Source organism: Balaenoptera physalus, assembly GCF_965194825.1.
Source record: "Balaenoptera physalus genome assembly, chromosome: 4".
Taxonomy (NCBI): Eukaryota; Metazoa; Chordata; class Mammalia; order Artiodactyla; family Balaenopteridae; genus Balaenoptera; species Balaenoptera physalus.
In genome coordinates this window covers 42,233,890-42,255,200 of record NC_138891.1, presented here as the reverse complement: position 1 = coordinate 42,255,200, position 21,311 = coordinate 42,233,890, and the positions used below count along the sequence as shown (strand labels likewise).

The window sequence follows — 21,311 nt, the reverse complement described above, 5'->3', positions numbered from 1 at the left end:
TGCTTTTTAAAGCAAAATTTACAGTGCCATATCTAATATTATTAGTGAAAGTAGATATGTAATTGTACTTTTTCTCTTCCTTACCATCAGTGTATTATTCTCTCCTTGATATAGTGGTTTTAAAAATAGATTTATTCTATTCACAGGTCAGTCGATGAAGTTGTGTGCCTGAGTCCCACGCGTAAGAAAATGGGACCATGGTAATTGCTGCCACCTTGTGGGACAGAGAAAGAAATTCAAGATATCGTTACCTCCCTCAATGCTTCAGCACCCTCTGATTCAAGCACTCATGCGTTGGTTCACCCTTGCGTTTGACATTTACTCTTTGCCAGGCCCTGGCTGATAAGATAATCAAGGTATGTAGAATGCAGAATGCAGTCATCCAGGGACAATTTACTGTTAAAATATTGTCCCAGGAAAGAGCACCCTTCTTGGGTGGGGGAAGTGGAGGAACCCAAAAGACTTTCCCAAAGAAGCATAATCCAAGATAGCCAGCATGCATAGCCAGGCTGACTCTATTCTACGTAGCTTTCTGTTACGAGAGTAATTTCCTACGCAGGAATTTTTTGCCCATTCCTACTGGTTCTTTCCCAGTAATAAGAAAGGAGAAGAGAGATTGGGAGTTTGGGATTGACATGTACACACTGCTATATTTAAAATAGATAACCAACAAGGACCTACTGTATAGCACAGGGAACTCTGCTCAATATTCTGTAATAACCTAAATGGGAAAAGAATTTTTTAAATTTAAATAAACAAATAAAAAATAAATTTTTTTTTTTAAAAAAAGAAGAGGGAAGATGCAATGCTGACCAGCTTCAGAACCTCAGAGAGTATGTGGAATACCTTTCCTTTGCTTCTCCAGATACGTCCTCCACCCACCTCCATCCTGCTCCGTCCCCAGAAGGCTGACCAGTGCGGACTGCCTCCATCCCCTCTCTCACACACTCACTTAGAGTTCCGTTCAGAGAATATTGGTAGAGAGGAGACATTGGCAAGAGATCTGCCAAAGGAAGAAGAATTAGATCATGGTATTTATGCCCAGATTCTCTCCCATCCAGGAGGGGATCCCACAATGAAAAGTCTCAGTTTCTCTCCCCCACTTGGCCTTCCAGACCCAGAGGTGGTAACTGGGCCCAGCTGTTGTTAGCTCCGGAGGGCTGCACTAATCCTTGTGGTTTTCCTACACTCTGCCCACGCCTTTGTAAATAATCCCTTTAAATCATCCTGATTTGAATGTGCCATTGGTCTCCTGCTTCCCTGGCTGATATAAAAGAAATTAATAAATAAATTTTTGAGTATATAAATTCTATGTAAATGAATGACTGACTTCAAAATTGAATGACTAAAGGCATGAATGAATGAGTGCTGGGATGAGTGTGTGAGAACTGATTACAGACATGTAGAATATATTAATATTTCATGCAGGAATAAGTGCATAATGACTAAGCAAATGAATGATACCCACGTGAAAACATGAATGGACGCATAAATGAAGAATGAGTTCATGAAAACATGAATTGAGACCAGTTTGAACAAATCTGAATGCTTGACTTCATCACCTCCCCATACTCCCATCTGCTAGAACACATGCAAAGAAAAGGAATGATGAGCTTCTCCCTAAAACAGGGCTATTACATAGAAACATGGTTTAGAGAAAGGCACTCGGAGCTTAGGTTAGGAAAAAAGATTCAAGAAAAGAATAAGTTAACTTTTAAAAGGGCAGAAAGTAAAGGTAGAGATTTCCTTAGAGGGGCAGAAAACAGAGATGGAATAGAGTGGAAGGATTAAGATCCTTTGCTCTAGAGGGAAATCAACAGTTCAGAGACTCAGAGACAAGGAGCTATGGGATTGCTAGCCGGCCAGCAACTATTGCCAGGAGGATCGGTTAAGCTATGAATGGGAAAAATGGAAGCATCTAAATGCCACATCTGGGTGCCAAGGTGGGATGATCAATGAAATATATTTCTTAAGACTCAGATATCATCCATTAAACTATTGGGTCATGTTACAAAAACCTCTTTCCAAAGGATCATGGCCACTCGTACAAGGTCACTGATCTAACTCACTTGTTCTGAAAATGAGACCCTTGGTGGAGATCCAGTGCTGCTGTGTTCATGCTAAAACATACAGATGATGGAATTAGAAGCAATTTAAGTCAAAAGCACCAAATGATAATCTGAGCCCATGTTTTCTAATTTCCTCTCCCCCAAGTTTAAATTCCTATTTAATAATTAAAAAGAGATAATAGGAGACATCTGTATTTATAAGTATAGTTCAGGGAGGACACAAGTCTCATGCTAGAAACTTTAGGTAAATTCTGGAAAATATAAAAAGTATCATTCGGGAAAGGGGTTATGACAATTGCTCTAGAAATTCAATTTCTAAGAACTTTCTTAAGAAAATAATCACACAGATATAAGAAAATATAGGGGAAAAGATGTTTACCGCAGTATTACACAAGCTAAAAAAAAACAACAGTGTAAATGTCTATTATTAGGAGACTGTAAAGCAATAGCTAATAATAGGTAACTCTTGTCAAGCATTGATCTAAGTATATATTAACTCATTTAATCTTCACAATAATCTTAAGAAGTAGATAGTGTTATTATACCGCTTTAGAGATGAGGAAACCGAGGTATAGAGAGTTCAGTTTACTCTCACAAAGCTAGAAATTTGTGGAACTAGCACTTGAACTCAGGCAGTCTGGTCCAATGTCTAGGTGCTTAAAACCATGTCATGCTGCCTTTACATCATCAAAATTCTCATGCATGTTTATGTTCATTGATAAGGAAAGATGCCTACAGAATATTGATCCAAAAAAGTTGGTTACAGAACAGCACATACAGCCAGATCCTATGCATGAAGAATTAAAAACAAAAGCAGAGAGATCTGGATGAACGGTCTCTCAAATGGTATTTTTTTACAATTAATATGTATCATTTTAACAAAAATGATAAAGCTAATGTCACAAAATTAAGCAACACCTCACTTGGACACTCATCCATCTCACACGTAGGAACACCGTCATCTTTCAGCCATTGCCGTAGATATTGTAGGCTAAGGCCCCCTGCAGCACTCTGGCCTTGCTGCAGTAGCTACACCATTTTGCCTCTGATACTTAAGTGCTATCTTCTAGCGTCTACCATTCTATTAATAGAATGCCGACATCTCCACTGATATCGAGTTCCATTTCATGACAGTGACTACACAACTTGCAGAAAACTGTGATTACCAAACTTTTCGAGTAAATGTCAGTGGCTTCTCACCAATGCATTTCTTATTATCTTAGTAAAGGGAATGTCTGGCCCTCCTGGATAACACAGGTTAAGAGTCCTTAGGCCTTCCATGATAAATCTATTCTAACATTTCCTATGTCAACGAAGTTCTGGAAACTCCACTTCATTTACTGTAAGCTTTCATTATGTCTACGGTTCAATGAGCCATCAGAAACAACACTTAAACCAATTCCAGTGTCTCTGTCAGATATTAAGTCCTGAGTCATCAGTATCTCCATGTCAATGAATTCCTTTTCTCCCTATTCCCATGGTAATAACACCCGCCAGATCCACCACATATCTTTTCCCTCATTCTTTTCTGATTGTATTAGCAAAGTTCTGCAACTCCTTTGGTAGGTAATTTATGTGTTCCTAGAATAGGGCTCCTCTTTCACTTCTAAGGTTGGGCTTAGCACTGACTCTATTTATTTATTTATTTTAAATTTATTTATTTTTTGGCTGCGTTGGGTCTTCATTGCTACGTGCGGGCTTCAGTAGTTGTGGTGCACGGGCTTAGTTGCTCTACGGCATGTGGGATCTTCCCGGACCAGGGTTCGAACCCGTGTCCCCTGCATTGGCAAGCGGATTCTTAACCACTGTGCCACCAGGGAAGTCCCTGACTGTTTATAAGCCTGGAGGTAATAAGGGGTTGTAGGGGAAGGTCTTGAGGAGAACCAACATCATCTTATAAGGTACGGGCTTCACATAGGGTCATTGCCCACCTCCAGGTAAGAGAGGGACAGAGCTGTTTCTGACAGGTGGTAAGGCTCAGGGAAATCTGAGGTTTAAGGGTCTCAGACTCATCCACCCTATCCCAGGTCTCAGGGTCCCTTTCTTTCTTATCAGGGCCCTGACTTTGACATAGGAGACTGATGAAGCTGTGCATCTAGTCTTCTTGGAGCTCTGCCACCCTTATAATCAGATCTGAGCCTGATTTTCAGGACAGTCAGTAGAGATAAGTCCACTTTTGAGCTGCCATAGAAGCCTTCTGGTATTCAGGATCCCCTTGATTGGGCTATGTGAGACTGACTGACTCAGGTTAAAACCAGATCAGCTATGGCTACATTCATCAGGGCTGTGGCTTAATATTTCCCTGGCACAAGTCTGGGACTTTGCCTTCTCCCAGGCCAGGACTCAGGAAGGATGTTTAGATGTGAGGGTGAAGGCAGTACCTCTTCCTTTAGCAGCCTCTGCTGGAGCCTGGAACAGGACACATTCAGAGGGTACACGGGGGCAGGGGACACTGGGAGACCCAGGGCTTTGCAGCACACACTACTGTGGTTCCTTATGCTCTGTAGGACCCAGCCACCCTCAAATTTTGGCTAAGCTCCTAATTAGCTGCTATTCTGTTGAAGCCCAGCTTTTAATAATAGCCGTCCTGCAGAGTTATTTGGAAAATTAGCGATTATAGATATAGATATGTTACAGTATATAATAAAGTATTAATAAGAAAAAGTTACTACAGTTATTTTTGTCTGGAAAAGAAATAGCAGCCATGAGTGGTGGAAGGGCAATGCTGCGCCCAACAATTAATACAAAATTAAAAAAAATCATTTAGAGTGAGAGGCATTTCTGGCACCCACAACTCTCATTAGGTGTTGTGTTACCCAACAAACTGGGTTAACCTCTTTGTGTGTGTTGAGCCAAAAGATACAACCAAGGCAAAGAGTGGGAGAAGGGAGGATTTATTACTTTGCAGCAAGTAAGGAGAACACTGGGATCTTTCCCAAAGCAGTGTCTCCCAACAAAATTGGGGAAGTTTTAAGCTAAGGGTATGTGTATATTCATAAAGGGGGTTGGGAGGTGTATGCATATTCATGAAGGGGGGGCTTGTCCAGTATATGCATATTCATGAAGGGGCTTCAGCAGAGGAGAATTCAGGGTAGCACTGGGGCAAAGGTTGATAGAGTCCAGGCTCTAGTTGACTGAAGTCAGTAAAGTCGACATCATCATTCCTTTGGTTCCAGATAGTCTGGTGGTTGAGTGTTCGAGGGGGTTTGGATCTTGCAAAACAGCTCAAGAGTGTGCTTCAGGCTAATCTTTACCTTTAAAACAGAACTGGGAATCTTTGCAACTGATATATTATCTTCATTATGGTTAAGTTATTTCCCTGGCCTAATAATAGCTGTTTCTTCTTACATTCTTTTGTTTCCTGAACTTTCTTTCCTTCATTAACTACTGAGACCCAGTCTCCTGCAAGAGCAAGCATTGTGGCCAGGCTTAGATCCCAAAATGTCTCAGGGCTAAAATGGCTTCTCTTATGTCAAGAAAGTTATGTCTAGTTCTTTTCCTCCCGGGACCCCCTACCCTACTGGCCTACAGTTGGGGGTATGGTAGCCAGGGTCTTTCAGGGCCCTGAGAGCTGTGAGGACAGCCTATGAGTTGGGGAATGGCCCTGTTCTCACCAAATTCACAAGTTTGGTGTTAGGAGCCTGCTGCTGTTGGCGTCAGATCATAGATCTATACCCACACCACCACCACGACCACCACTCCCCAACACTCTGTCCACCAAATTGGTGCTCAGTACCTTTGCATACCTTTGACTTCTACCCTGGGACTGCCCTTAGGTGGCTCCTAATGGGGCGGCTGAGGGCTGGAGCCTGGAAAGGGGGTGAGGAAGTATTGTTATGCAGCCTTAAAGAGCCACCTCTGGGGAACCTGCTAGAGGTGTGCGCAGTACTCAGAGAGACCCAAGCATCTACCCCGTCACATGCCCCTGTGGTTCTTCTCTCCTTCCAGCTCCTCACCTCCTACAGGCTCCAGCCCAGAACCACCCACCATCCAAATTGCTGATTCCCATCTGTGCTCTTCTTGAAATACTCCTCATATTACCTCTCTATACAGTCCCTACACACTATTAAGGCATTGGTGGGGTTCAGGACACACTACCCCAAAATATGGCACCTTGGCATATTAAATGACTTCAGCTGAGAAAACTTTTAAGATTGGTAGGAAGTTCACTCTGATTTCCCCCTGTTTCCCCTGCTTCCCTGAAATAGGTCATAGAACTCCCATGTGAAAGGTACCCTCCCTGTACTAGCAGGAGGGAAGACATTCTTATTACCAGAGATGGGAATTTGGAGCCAAGAAATCTGTCCCAACAAACCTTATTAAACTCACCCTTATCTTCTCGTTACTTCTACACCACTTACAACCTCTAGCCCAAACCCCTTTGTCTTGGCAATTCTTCACAAATTTATTGTTTCTTTGTCTGAAAGGTATGAGTTTCCTGCTCTGGTCACTTATTCTGGCCCTTCATTTTCTTGTGAAGGCTCCCATGTACATGCAAAAATTCAATAAAACGTGCATGCTTTTCTCCCCTTAATCTGTCTTTGTCAGGTTAATTTCGAGACCCAGCCAGGGACCCTAAGAGGGTGGAGGAAAACTTCTTCCTCTCCTACAGCATCAAAGGGATGGGACTCATAGGAGGGGCATATTTTTTGAAGAGGAAATATCGGGAAGGGGTAAAACAGAATAGAAATGGTGTGTTGGTATCTAGGGGAAGATGATGAAGGCTTTTCTTCCCCATTTCTTTCCTTCTTTCCTCCTTCCTTAAGGATTGGTCTCCATTACTGGGTAAGAATTGCTTACGATTAAATCTGTTCATGAGTTCCATAGTGCTAGAGGCACTGTGCATCCATCCATCTCCAAAGACTTGCCTGAGGGTTATTTATTTATTTATTTTACTGAAGAAATTTTCTTTATCATTCTATTGCTCTTGCTCTTCCCACACCCTTTCTTCCAGTTACTTGGCTAAGTTTCTCTATGACAAACAATGCCTCAAATTTTATCTTGTTGGTCATTACAGTTATTTCCCTTTAACAAGAAATTATATATATATATATATATATATATGTATATATGTGTATATATATATATATATATATATATAAATAAATTGCTTTGGAATTGCTAAAACAAAACAAAAATCATCCTAAAATGATTGAGAATATATCCTAGCCCCAAATGACCAAATATCAGTGAACTGATTTATCTTTTAAATTCTATCACTAAAGGATCTATATTGTTTAAATGTAAAAATCGTGATTCTCATACAAATATAAAATGACATATGTGTCAAAGGTTTTACTTAAGTATGTAATTCATTAATTAATGAAGGAACCAGTAAGATATTATAACTGGTTCAAAGGAGAATTCAAAGTGACAGCTAGACAGATAAGGAATACTGACATGAATTGACAAATAGATGCAAAACTGGCTTTTCCCACGAGGGTGGGGAGAGAAATCAATCAGTGTCCCTCCACTGGACAGAATTCAATTGCACATTTATGGACAAGAGTCATTTGCATTGTTTACAGTATCTACCATTTACAGAGTTATAAGTAGCTCAAAGAAACTCAAAGAGGAGATAATCCAGAGGGATGTGTGAGATAGAACACTCAGTAATCTTTTTTTGCCATTTCAAACTCTTACACAAACTTTACTGAATGGTAAGTCAGGATACTTAATTCTCTGTCCATAGTATATAGATTGTTTTTGTTAAAAAATAATCTGGTATGGCTTTTTATTACTTATTCAAAATTATGAGGACAGGAGTCCTAGTTTTGTATTGATGCGTGCAATTCATTACCTATAAAATTCATGTTTGACAAAAAAATAATTATCACTGTAAAAACATTTTTTTGCTAGTCTGACTGTGTTTATATAAGTATACGTTACTGAGGAATATGACTGTTGGATATATCAGTGTTAGGGTGGCCAAATAAAATACAGGATTAATTTTTTTAGTGTAAGTACGTGTGAAATATCAAAAGGAAAAGAGGAAAAATGGCTGTTGGGTAGACAACTACTACTTGTACATCACTAAGCTAGGTCTTACTTTGATTTTTCTAGTTGTAAAATAGATGGTAGTATTAGGACATAAAATAAGCTGCAAAAATTTTTTTTAACTTTATTTTATTACCTATTATAGGGGAAGAAAAAGTTTTCCTCAACCTTCTTAGGGTCCCTGGCTGGTCTGGAAATTAAACTGACAAAGACAGATTAACAAGAGAAAAGCATAAAAACTTATTTAATAAAATTTTTACGTGACACAGGAGTCTTCATAAGGAAATGATGACCCAAAGAAAGGGTTTATCTGGAGTATTTTTATGCTAAATTGGTGAAGAGTAGACAGTCCTAAAGAAATATAATAGGTCAGAGAGTCTGAGGTAAGTGTAGTAAACTGGGGCAAACCTAACTTAGCAGGGCCTGTTCGTTTGGATTCTCTCTGTCCTTTTGTCTACAGAGAAGGATGCTCCTTTCCCAGCAGAGGGAGAACACCTCTCACAGGAGGGTCTGATGACCTGTTTCCAGGAAGAAGTTGGGGGAAGGGTCCAAAGTGACCTTCCTGCTTCTACTGTTTTCTCAAACTTCTTCAGCTTAAAATATTCATTATGCCGAGGTCATATTTGGAGGTAGCACATCCTGAACCCCATCCAACACACTGCTAAGAAATAGTTATGACTTGCATTTCTGCATGAACATCACCAGGCCCAACTGCCCCGAGGGGAGTGCCCTGACCACCTAACTTTCCGGAGGCAGGAGTGCTGAGCCTGTGGTGACAACCCATCACGCCTTGCTTATACCACTTGAGACAGTCTTCATTATGATAACTAATCACAACTTTCTAGCTCAGTCAAGACACTGAAGGACATATTCTCCCTCTTTTCTAATAAAAACTAAATAGCTAAGCAAGCATAACTCTTGGATGCAGAAGAACACCTCACAGGAATTTGACAAATATGACATGTTTTCTTCCCTATTGTATTATCATAATTTATCTTTTTGGACAGGGTCACACTGGTTTCCTCAAGTTTGTTATTTCTACTGCTCAGCAAAACAAAGGAAAAAGCCATAATGTGGTGAAGGAAGAGTGTTTCCCATAACATCAAAAAAGGCCATAATAGTGTGAATAAAGAAGAGGGTAAAATTCTAGAAAAGTTTCAGAGGTAGAGTCAATAGTTTGATGTGTGATTAAATAGGAGAAATAAATTGAGACCGGAGGGGAGAATGATGCCCAGGCTTCTGGGTTTTGTAGCTGAGTACACGGCAAGGCCATCACTGAAATGGAAAATTGGGGAGAAGCAGATTTGGCTTTTATGTAAAAGAGACTGTAAAGGTGGGATCTGAATTTCATACTTTACCGTTTTGCACATTTTCCTTCCATTCAACAGCTTTTCCGCATTCTAAATAATTTTACTTAGCAAACTGCAATAAATTTCAGTTCATTTTTTCTTTTAAAAAACCGGATACCTCTGTCATCTCATCAGAGCTTCTGATCAGCCTGAGATGATCAGTGTTCTCATAATGAGTTCTTTTAAATTCCAAGCCAAAGAAAATAAACATGGAATTTTAATCACCCTATTCAGCCTTGTTGAGGGGAAATGCACAGTTTGCTGTTAGGTGTTTTGACATACTGAAAATAGCTTCAAGGTTCCCCCTTCCCTTCCCCTCCCCCACCATATGCCTGATCATGACTGGTACCCTATAAACAATTGCTGAAAAATAAGCAATTTTTAAAAATAATAAATAAAAATAATCTTCTTTAATATCTCATTTGGCTCTAATGTATAATTCTAAGGTCTACTGGAAACTCCTTTAGTTCATAATCACCTACCAGTAGCTGGCATATGTAGATTTTGATTAAGTATGTAAGGTTTATTTTGGTCTATTTACATAGCTAATGTTGTCCAGTCAGTCACAATTTTATCTATAACAACGCTAACAACAGAGGACCACTTTACAACTCCATTTAAAAATCTCTGTTGGCTTCCCCCGTGGAATAAGATCCAAACTTTAAGTCCCTTGATGATATGACTCCTGCCTATCCTTCCAGCTAATCTCATTTGTATTCTGTTTCCAAACAGAATTTGTTACCCGACCAAACGTGGATCCACCTCCCAATCTACTGACCCTCGGTTGTGATGAAGGAAAGCGCAGCATTTATTGTAGGGTGCTGTACAAGGAGTCCAGGACAGCTAGTGCTCAAAAAGTCCGAATTCCCCATGGGTTTCAGCAAAGCATTTTTAAAGGCCAGGTGAGGGCGGGGCATCCCAGTGTATGTGATCAGCTCGTGCACAATTCTCTGATTGATTGGTAGTGAGGTAACAGGGCGGTGTCACAGGGGTTAATGTTATAATCCTTAGGCGCCGGTAGGCCTGGGGGCCACATGCTCATTATCATCAAGTAGTTAATTTCTTCCATTTGGTGGGGGTTTTCATATCTGTAAAACAACTCAGGAAATGTGCATCAGATACTATTATCTAGGTACTTCAGAGAGGAGCCAAAGCAGAGGATGTTGGGGAAGGGGTCTGTCCCAGGAAGGCCCTTTAGGGTCCTGCTCTGTTACAAATGTACACCTCCGCCTAAAGTGCCAGTTTCTCTCCTTTTCACCTACTCATATTCTCAGTCCACTCATATTGAAAGCCAAAACTCAAATGTCACCTCTATCAGGTTTTATTTGGAATCCTCCAGCATCCTACATAGAGCCTGCCCAAAGATAAGAGCAAAAAAATGTCTGCTAAATAAGTGAGTTTTTTTTAAAGTTTCATTCCAAGTATCTTAGGTTGAATTATTAAACCGAAGTTCCTTTACTAGATTGCAATTGATCTAGGCATTTAAAAAAAAAACCGCTTAGCATCCTTGAAAAAAACACCTTTGATAATAATCCTTTGGACATCAAGCACAGAAAGTATTTTTTTTATGCCATTTTTCTTTAATCCAAAGTATTTTTCACCTAACATAACCAGATATATTTTATAATGATCTGATGAAACACTTGTTTTAAATAATGAGATTTGTTACAATTAACTACTTGAATGATAAAGCCCCAACTAGGGGATGAATAACATGCTCAACCCATTAAGTGTTCTACTAGCTGAGAATACAGCAGTAAACAGTATAGGTAAGGGCTCTTCTCACTGAATTTACATACTTTCATTTTAATTGGGGGTGGGGAGATGGACAATAAACAAATGAGGGTGTCATGTATCAAAGTGCTTAAACAGATGTCTGAGTGGCCACTTTAGAACGGAGGGTCTGGGAAGGCTTCTCTGTGCAGGCAATTCTCAAACTGAGATCTGAAGATTTTTAAAAAGGCAACAATGCAAAATTTAGGGGAAAGAGCGTTCCAACCAGAGGGCCCTGCAGCACAGCAGGGAGATGGAAAGTGGTAGATGAGGTAGGTGAAGAGGCATGTGTAGATCATGCAGTTCTTTGCAAGCAAGCATAGGGAGTGTGGATTTAAATCTCCAAGCAAAGGAGAAGCCATTGGTAGATTGTAAGAAGGGGAGCAATATAATCTAGATTATACTTTTTGTCATTTTTTTTTTTTTTTTGGGTTTGGTTTTCTAAACGATCCCTTTAGAAGTGTGGAGAATGGATTGCAGAGGGGGTGAGGCCCACTGGAAGGCAGCAGTGCGATCCACAGATGATTTCGGCTCAGAGTAAAACGGTGTTTGTGAAAATGGAGAGGTGAATGCAATTTTGTAAATTGAGTCAAAAGAACTTGCTGATCCCTTGGATGGAGGAGAAGTAGAGGAGGGAGAGCTGTACATTCACTTCAGAATATAGACTATTTATGTTCCTTAGGATTCTTTGTAACCTCGTGCATGTTCCTCAGTAAGGAGTTAAACTCTTTTGACACGTTTTCATTTTATATTTGTATACTTGCATGCAAATATATTTGTGGGCTTTCACCTTTTAAAAATAACTAATCTTTAACAGATGAAATGAGTTGAAGAGTGAGTGGGAAATGAGAAGAGGAAACACTTGTATATAACTCCTTAAAGAAGTTTGGATTAAAGGTCTTGTTCTTCTCTCCAGAGAGGCAGCACCTACGTTGCTCTGAGGAACTACCCAATCACTACTGCGTGCCGACTCAGTGCAATCGTCAGACAAGATGCCCCTTGGTCCAGATATGTCCCTTCCAGGAGGCCAAAGCCATCGATTACTACAACTGCTGTCACACTGACTCTAAACGAACACCACCGCCTGCTCCTGTTGCAAACAACCTTTGGAGGTCTTCGCAGGCAAGAACCCCCGCGAAGAACCACCAGCGCCAGCGGAGGCGGAGAATAGTGTGACGTCAGTGCGTCGCGCCGGCCAGGGGCGGGGTCTAGCTTTTCCTCGGCTCCCGGGCGGCTCCAGCTGGGGGGGCGGAAAAGTGCCGTGACGCCATCTCACTGCGCGGGCCAAGGGCCGGGCTTAGTCCCCGCCCCGCGTTTGGGTAGTGGTTCCCTCCAGGTGTGAGGGGGGCGGCTGGGCGCTGTGTTCGTTGTGTGGGCGCGGTGTTTTTGGTTGCTTTGGCCTTCTTCCTACTCTCTGGTCCTTCCGCCAGCCTCGAGCCCTCATCACTCTCGGTGTAAGTAGTATTTTAAAATTGAAGGACTAAAGGCACGGAGAGGTGAAGTAACTTGTACAGGATAACACAGCAGATTTGGATTATAGATAGTCTAATAATTCTCTTCACTGTAAAAGGAACATAATCGTAGCTTACTCATGGAATGTTTTGAGAGGTTGCGTGCAAAGCTCCTTACATGCTCTTTACCTATGGTGGGTCTATCCATCCACTCCAGAGCAGGGACCGATTTTGCTTTCTAGCTGGCGCCCCACCGCCTCGATACAAAGGACAGAGTATCCTGAGCGAAGGGCCTAAAGCCCCGATTGCTGATCTTACCCAGCAGAGGGTGAGGTCAAAATGTAGGCGTCTCAGCTGCACTCTACCAATTACACACGTAGGCACAAATCCAAATGTGCACCTTCTCATCTCTCTCTCTCTCTTTTAATTGGCATTACCCTTCCTACACTGATCCAGACTGAAAATCTCTAGTCATACTGCTCTTTCACACCCTGCACATCTGATTACTCACTGACTCCCGTCTCCTGTTCCTTCCCTGCTCTCTATTTCTACTAGGTGAGACTTCATCAGATGATCTCTTACTCTCTCGAATTGGTTCATTTGTTCAATTAGTAAATATTAATCATGAATAAAAATTAATCATCACCAAACACTGCAAATTTTACCTCTCCTCAGCTCATAGTGGGATTATACTTCCTGGTCCTGATCCATGAGGTGTGAGTGGATGTGACCCCTGTCACTCTCAGACACAGCATTTTTTTTTTTTTATAACATCTTTATTGGAGTATAATTGCTTTACAATGGTGTGTTAGTTTGTGCTTTATAACAAAGTGAATCAGTTATACATATACATATGTTCCCATATCTCTTACCTCTTGCGTCTCCCTCCCTCCCACCCTCCCTATCCCACCCCTCTAGGTGGTCACAAAGCACCAAGCTGATCTCCCTGTGCTATGCAGCTGCTTCCCACTAGCTATCAGACACAGCATTTAATTGCTGTTTCGAGGCGCCCCAGAACTCTTTTCCCTCTTGCCCAGAAGCAGGCAACGTTTGAAATGGTGGTAGCTTCATCAGCCTGCATCCCTGAATGGTTAAGATGAGCGGAGGCCCACGTTGACCGTAATGAACATGTAGCATGGGAAAGAGATAAACTTCTTTTGTTTTAAGGCACTGAAACTTTTGGTGCTGTTGGTCACCACAGCATAACTTAGCCTGTTCTGATTGATACAAGTGCCTGTGGGAGTGAGCAAAACCAAATTTGGTCTCTGTTCTAGTGGAGCTTATACCAGAGATATCTCTATAAAATATAAATCTGACCCCCTTCCCTGCTTTAAAACTTTTATTTAAAAATATCTTCCCATTGCTTGAAGGATAAAGTCCAAACTCTTAGCCTGGCATTCTAGGCCCTTTACCACTAGGCCCCAAATTGCACTTCCATTACACTTTTCCATCTATTTTATGGTCCAGCCAAACTATACTACTGGCTATTTACTGCCTTAATCCATATGCTTTCAAACCCCTGCCTGAATCTTCACCCATGCCATACCTTCAAACTGGGATGCTCTCCGCCCATGTTTGCATATCCTGGTTTACTCCCCTGTGCTCACTAAATACCTCATGCCACCCCCTACTAACCCTTTTAGAACCCTCATAACAATCTTAATTACATGTTTCAGTGATTGTCTTCCTCCAGAGCTGTAAACCCCTTGAGAAGTCCATCTTATGCAGCGTTGGGTCAGGCAGATATAAGGACTACACATTTGTTAAGTGAATGAATGGCTTGTTGGATCCCTCAAGGTTCACTAGAAATGCTGTCAATTCCATGTATTAGTTTCCTATTTCTGCTGTAACAAACTACCACATAATTAATGGCTGAAAAAACATAAATTTATTACCTTACAGTTCTGTAGGCAGGTCTGTATTCCTTTGCAGAGGCTCTAAAGGAGAATCTGTTTCCTTGCTTTTTCTAGGCACTAGAGGCTGCCCACATTCCTTGCGTTGTGGTCCCCTTATTTCATCTTCAAAGCCAGCAATGTTGCATCTATGAGCATTCTTCCATAGTCACATCCTCTAACTGTGAACTCAGCGGGGAAAGTTCCTCTGATTGTAAGGATCCTTGTAATTAGTTTAGGCTCACCTGGATAATCCTGGATGATCTCCCCATCTCAGCATACTTACTTTAATCATGTTTTCCTTCTTGACATGTAAAGTAGCACATTCACAGTTCCGGGGACTAGCACAAGGGTGTCTGTGGGGGGGCCATTATTCTGCCTATCACATTGCGGAGCCTTTCCTTGCTTCTCTCTCTAACTTGACATTTACCCTTCAACATCAGCCAAATGAACTCTTCCCTAAGGAGCATCAGGAGTCTCCTTGAAGTAGGGTAACCAAATACGTGCCAAACTTAGACACTTTTAAGAGTGAAAGGGAGTACCATAAACAGGTCAACAGGTATACACTGGTCTGACCAGATATGGCAGAAAGAAATGGATGTGTGACCTGCAGAGGCCCTACCCCGAATTGCAGCAACATCATTATAGACTTCTACCCTCCAACCTGGTCTCTTAAAAATCAAGTAGATGTTGGGAGGTTTTACTTTCCTCAGAAGATTTATGCTTTAGACTGGAGATGGGACGCTTTATCTGGCTCAGCAGGCTAAACAGAATCTTTTTCCTTTACAGTTTTAACAATACATAAATAACAATATATAAACAACATAATATTTATATTAGGGACATGAGACTTTATGATGTATATTGCATATATGTACATCAAATGTATATGCAAGTATATATCAAACTCACAATTTGACATTTGTCTTTCGATTTTGTTACTGATGAAGCCTCTTTTAATGGGTAGTTCCAATACACCTTGTAGCCACATGACAAAAGATGAAAAGAATTCAAGGTCAGGAAGCTGAGGATTGTACTTGTAAACGGTGATTTTCAGCTTTGGGGAGAAAGGAAAAAAACATGCTAAAGTAGGGATCCCATAGCTTTTCCTAAACCTTTATCTGATCAAGGTTTTCCATTTCAGAGTCTCTTAATCCTAGATCACAGATAAAGCCAGAAGATATTTTGGGAAATCATCTTGTGATCTTATTATACAAATAAATTGAGTGTTGTACTCAAGGTTAGTTATTACTTTGCAGTTGTAAAATAGTGTCTTTCCAATTCTATCATGTCCTTGATATTTTTCTCTGTAAGAGAGCCTCCCCCTGACCCCACACCTTTTCTTTTCTTTCAACTTCTTAAATTTTTTTTATATACCACCTTGGACTTAGAGTTTTTATTTTTATTTATTCGATGTGTTGTCATCTGTATTCTTTTTTGATGCCCAGATTGTCTTAGATTTGGCCAATGGGAGTCCCTTTAAGCCACTCCTTTTGACCTATCTCCATCAGCCTTTGAGTTCTTTCTTACTTCCTGGCATAAGATATTTCAGGCTCACTTGTACTTTACGTGCCCCAGATCTGAACTGCCATTTCTCCGAGGAGCTCTGGTTCCTTTCAGTGAGGTATCATATTTAGAAACCAAGATCTGGGCTCTAGGTGCACTAGTTGCTACTGGGGTGTCATTGCCTCTTAGCCCTTTTAGTTTCCCTTTGGCATGCCCCCTTTTTCATTCTTTTGTTTGGCTGAGTAGTATTTCACTCTGGGAGTATACCTTTTTCTTTTTTAGCCAGTCTCCAATGGAAGAACGTTCAGGTTATTTCCAGTATTTTGTTATTACAAATAATGCCACAATCAATAACCTTCTACATATGTTGTTTCAGATCTGTGATTGTCTTCAGGGAAAGATTTCTACAAGTGAGATTGCTAGAGTAAAAGGTAAGTGCACCCAACTGGATGAGATTAACTGTTTTGATCAATTGTCTGCCATATTTAAAAGGAAACGTCTAATTTGAAAGATTTAACATAAGGAGAAGTTTAATAAAAAGTTTCAAAAGAAGGTAAGTGCAAATGTAGCTTTGTTGGATAATGCAAGATTCTCTACAGAAGTCATATTTCTTTTTCCAACAGCACTGGAAGAGATTATTCATTTTTCCACAGTTTCAACCAACAGAATTACAGAATATGATATCAAACTTTTAGATTTTTGCGAACATGATAGGTGACAAGTGGTATCTAAATGTAGTGTTAATTTGCATTTCTCTAATAGTGAAGCTGGAGATTTTTTTTCATTTGTTTAAGGATGATTTGAATATTATTTATTGTTAACAGTGTGTGTGTCTTTTGTACATTTTTCTACAGAGTTTTGGTTCTTTTTCTCTTGATGAGTATTCTTTTAGGGACATAAGATATTTTTGTATGATATATATTGCAAATATTAACACACAGTTTGATAATTGTATTTTGACTTTGTTTATGATGTTTGCTACAACATTCATTTTTATGTAGTCGAATTTATCAATATTCTCTTTTATTATGTCTGGATTTTGAGTCATAGTTAGCAAAAACTACTACAAATTTTGGCATTAATTTTTTCCTGTCATAAGTGATTTGAAATTTATAAATTTAACTACTCAAACTACTCATGTTGATTCTTCAACACATAAGGTTGTAGTCATCAGTCATCTAATAGCTAAAAGTTTTTACATCTCTTTTATTCCTTATTTTTAAAGAATCCATTTAGAATAACCTGGTTTTGACCTTTTAGAAAGCAATTTGACAGTATGTATTGAGGCATAAGACTTTGCAACCTTGAAATACTATCCTAGGGGAAAAAAATCCTAAACCCAGAACCTAATACAGTGCCTGGTATTTATTAAGTATTCAGGCAATAGTTGCAGAATAGGGGAATAAATATGAGGGAGGGGAAATATACGCATGAAGATGTTTGTTGCTGAATTATTTACATGAAAAATTGGCTGCAACCTAAAAAACCAATAGTAGAGAAATGATTAAATAAGCTATGGTTTACCTACTTCATTGAAAATGATATAACACTGAAATGGTGGTTCTGAAAGATGTATAATAATATGGTAAAGCTATATAATATATGGACGTGATGATAGATGAAAAAATAAATTACCAAATTATCAAAAAAGATCTATTGAATATATACACACATTGAAGAAAAATAAAGACTGGAAGAAAATGTAGCAAAATGCTAACAGAGAGTTGTATTTTCCTATTTTCCAAACTTTCTATTTCTGATGAAAAACTAAAAATGTTTAAATATTCATTGTCTGCTCTCTAGCTGTTCTTAGACTCTGAGTGCAGCAATGGAGAGATCATTTGAGAATGTGAAGTGGGCCTTAGAAGAGAATTACACAGAGGTACACTATAGAATTCTCTCCAAACAACTGGCAGTAGGAGCTTGATTATATACAAAAGACCACTGTAAATGCGTTCACAATTTTAGGTGGCTGTGTGGCTTTGAGTCTCAGATCTCTTAAGTGAGGATAATAATGGTACTATCCCGTAGAGTTAATATAAGGATGAAATGAGATAATACATATAAATGCTTAGAACAGAACCTGGCTGACAGTGAGTGCGCACTAATGTCAGCTGTTTTGGTTTTTGGTTTCTGGGTTTTTTTCTTAAATTATAAAAACTTGGTTACAATGCCCCCATGTGTCTGTACATTGCAATATTTCTGGTCATTAAAAGGATTTCTTATTACTTTAGATCAATGCATTTGAAATGACAGTTCTAGGGCCATGCATTGTCCACTCATGTTTTATATGGACTCTGAAGATTAAACAGCTCTTTTGAAAATAATGTTTTATCCCCTGAATATAAAAGTAACACATGCTCACTATATAAAATTCGGAAAGTACTAAGAACTATAAGGAATTATAGCCATCTATAATGTAACCACCCAAACATTTTGGTGTGTTTTTATATTTTCTATGTAAATATATATACATATATATTTATGTGTGTGTGTATATATATATATATATATATATATATATATATATGCTTTATTTTTACAAATTCAGGGTAGTGTAATTTTTTACACAGGAATACATTTTAGCATAAATGTAAAATGTATATTTTACTTTAAAACAATAACAGAAATGTAACTATGTAGATAATGGAGGTTATCCCATGGTAAACAGAGGATTGCATCTCGCTGTCACCAGTCTCTCATGTTTCCCATTAATAGTAGGTACATTGAACTAGAGTGGACAGATGCCTTAAAAAATGCTTTAAAGTGAAAGAAAATCCAACCTGATTTAGAAGTACAATGCCACTTATGTATAACTTGAGGAGGGAATTATGAGAATCAGTTTGTTGTACTAAGGAGGCTTTCCTCTTCTTTTTTTCAAAAATTTATTATTTATTTATTTATTTTTTGGCTGCACTGCGTGGCAGATGGGATCTTAGTTCCCTGACCAGGGATCAAACCTGCATTCTCTGCATTGGAAGTGTGGAGTCTTAACCGCTGGACTACCAGGGAAGTCCCTCCTCTTCTTTAATGTAATAACGAGTTGGTAGAAAATCTCTATTTTAAAATTATTTCTTCTCTATATATAAAATATGGCATTTTGTATAAGAAATAGGAGAAAATGAGAATGTAATTATATGTATTTGATTAGTTTTGCAATGAGAAAACAAAAGAAGGATAAATCGGAAACTAATGAAAATAGTTACTGGTTAGGCACAGGTGGGAAAGGCTAGGATGTGAGCCAGACTTCTCTGAATATACCTTTTCATACAGTTTTCCCTTCTGAGGCATGTAAATATTCTATGAATTTGAAAATTAAAATTAGTATTAACTCAAAAGATAAAGAAGAGTCAAACCTTAAAATTGAATACAGATAGCAAAAATCAACCAAAATCAATATCATATTTATAACATAGGCACAGAAAAAATTAATTAAAGTAACTTTTGAACACAGTGCTGAATAAAAACAGAAAGAACTAAAAAGAAGTCTTGAACTTTCCTGAGTGGGTTTCTCAGAGATGGCAGTTTGGTATAGTGATTCTGGAAGTATTTTGTTGTGTTGTAGCATAAGGCAAATGAGTAACTATACTGATGCTTTTTAGAACCAGAGTTCTTTGTAGGAGAAGAGGGATACAAATAAAAATGGGGAAGATAAGGAAAAATCCTATGGTGTTGATTCAATCTGGAGGTATCAATATTATTTTTAAATATATATATAAAAATATATAGGTATTTCCTTGCTTTTAAAGATATATATAGTATGTTGTGTGTGTGTATATATATATATTCCCTTGCTTTTTCTATTGAATGGGCCTGTAAGCAGTGACACCCCAGTAACAGTGAGCACAGCTAACACCATTATTCAGTTTCTAAATACCATTCCCCAGTGAAAGGCACCAGGACTCGTGGGAGAAACGGTGAATTCCAGGTCTGAGGCAGCTGTGTAGGGAAAGTACAGGATGACTCAGTGTCCTCCCAAACAAGGAATTACTCAAAGACAAATAGGGACATGTCAACAGAATACAGAAGCTGGCTTAAAAGAGCTTCTCCTGGGCAAATTTGGGACACTTTGAGCATTAGAAAGAATTGGGACAGAAATGGATCATAACAGTGTCAGTGACAACACAAATTCCAGGAACTTAACTTCATACACCTCCACCCCACCCACCCCAAATATTCTGACAAATAGGTCTGGGGTTGGGTTTGAGAATTTACATTTCTAAGCAGCTTGCAGGTGATGTTGCTGCTGCTGATCTGTGGACCTCGGTTTAAGTAGCACTGGATTATAAAAGTTTGAATTCAAAAAGTATCTATGAGTCTAGGGCTTCCCTGGTGGCACAGTGGTTAAGAATCCCCCTCCCAGTGTAGGGGACACGGGTTCGAGCCCTGGTCCAGGAAGATCCCACATGCCGCGGAGCAACTAAGCCTGTGCGCCACAACTGCTGAGCCTGCGCTCTAGAGCCCACGAGCTACAACTACTGAGCCCGCGTGCCACAACTACTGAGCCTGCGTGCCTAGAGCCTTGTTGCTCCGCAACAAGAGAAGCCACCACAATGAGAAGCCCGCGCCACAACTAAGAGTAGCACCCGCTCGCCCCAACTAGAGAAAAGCCTGCGCACAGTAATGAAGACCCAATGCAGCCAGAAATAAATAAATTAAATAAATAAATTTATAAAGAAAAAAGTATCTGTGTGGATTAAAATGCAAAATGCAATCTACTGTTTAAAAAGTATCTATGAGTCTATAATGAGAGAGAAAGGGGAGGGGGAGATTGATTGCTTGCTTATGGAGAAGAGGGATTAAAAAAAAAAGTAAGCTCTTTTTTACAAATGAATGCCAGCTCATAAATGTACAAGGAAAAACAGGTTTAGCAAATCACCATTTTGCAGTTCCCAGTGTAATAACTCAGGAAAGTATCATCAATGTATGATAAAACCATTAAGAGAAAGGCTTTGGGGGAACAGAATGTTCATATGATCTCAAAATATCATACTTACCATATCAAATTACTTATTTAGAACGGAGGGGAAAGTTATATCTTTACCATGGGGAAATCTAGTGGGCACTATCGTAAAGGAAGTGATCAAATGGAGCGTCATCAATATTGGGACAGTGTGACCCTATGTGCCTCCTAATGGATTTAGTGGGAACTGTAACAACACCTAAGGAATATTCTTGCCGAAAATGTTTAACTCGAATTGAATCATGAAGAAACAATCAGACAAATCCAGATTGTGGGACAGTCTTTAAATTATCTGGACTGGACTCTTCAAA

The 21,311-nt window shown here is 39.4% G+C and overlaps 1 long non-coding RNA gene across 2 annotated transcripts in view; it reads left to right on the top strand.

The window, feature by feature from the left end:
* The first annotated feature begins 7,180 nt into the window (after window positions 1-7,180).
* Window positions 7,181-21,311, top strand: part of LOC309659149 — an 87,528-nt gene continuing 73,397 nt past the window's right edge. For both annotated transcript variants that reach the window (XR_014262625.1, XR_014262626.1), the window contains exons 1-2: window positions 7,181-12,642; window positions 16,414-16,468. This is a non-coding gene — a long non-coding RNA (uncharacterized lncRNA). The remainder of the gene's footprint in view (window positions 12,643-16,413; window positions 16,469-21,311) is intronic.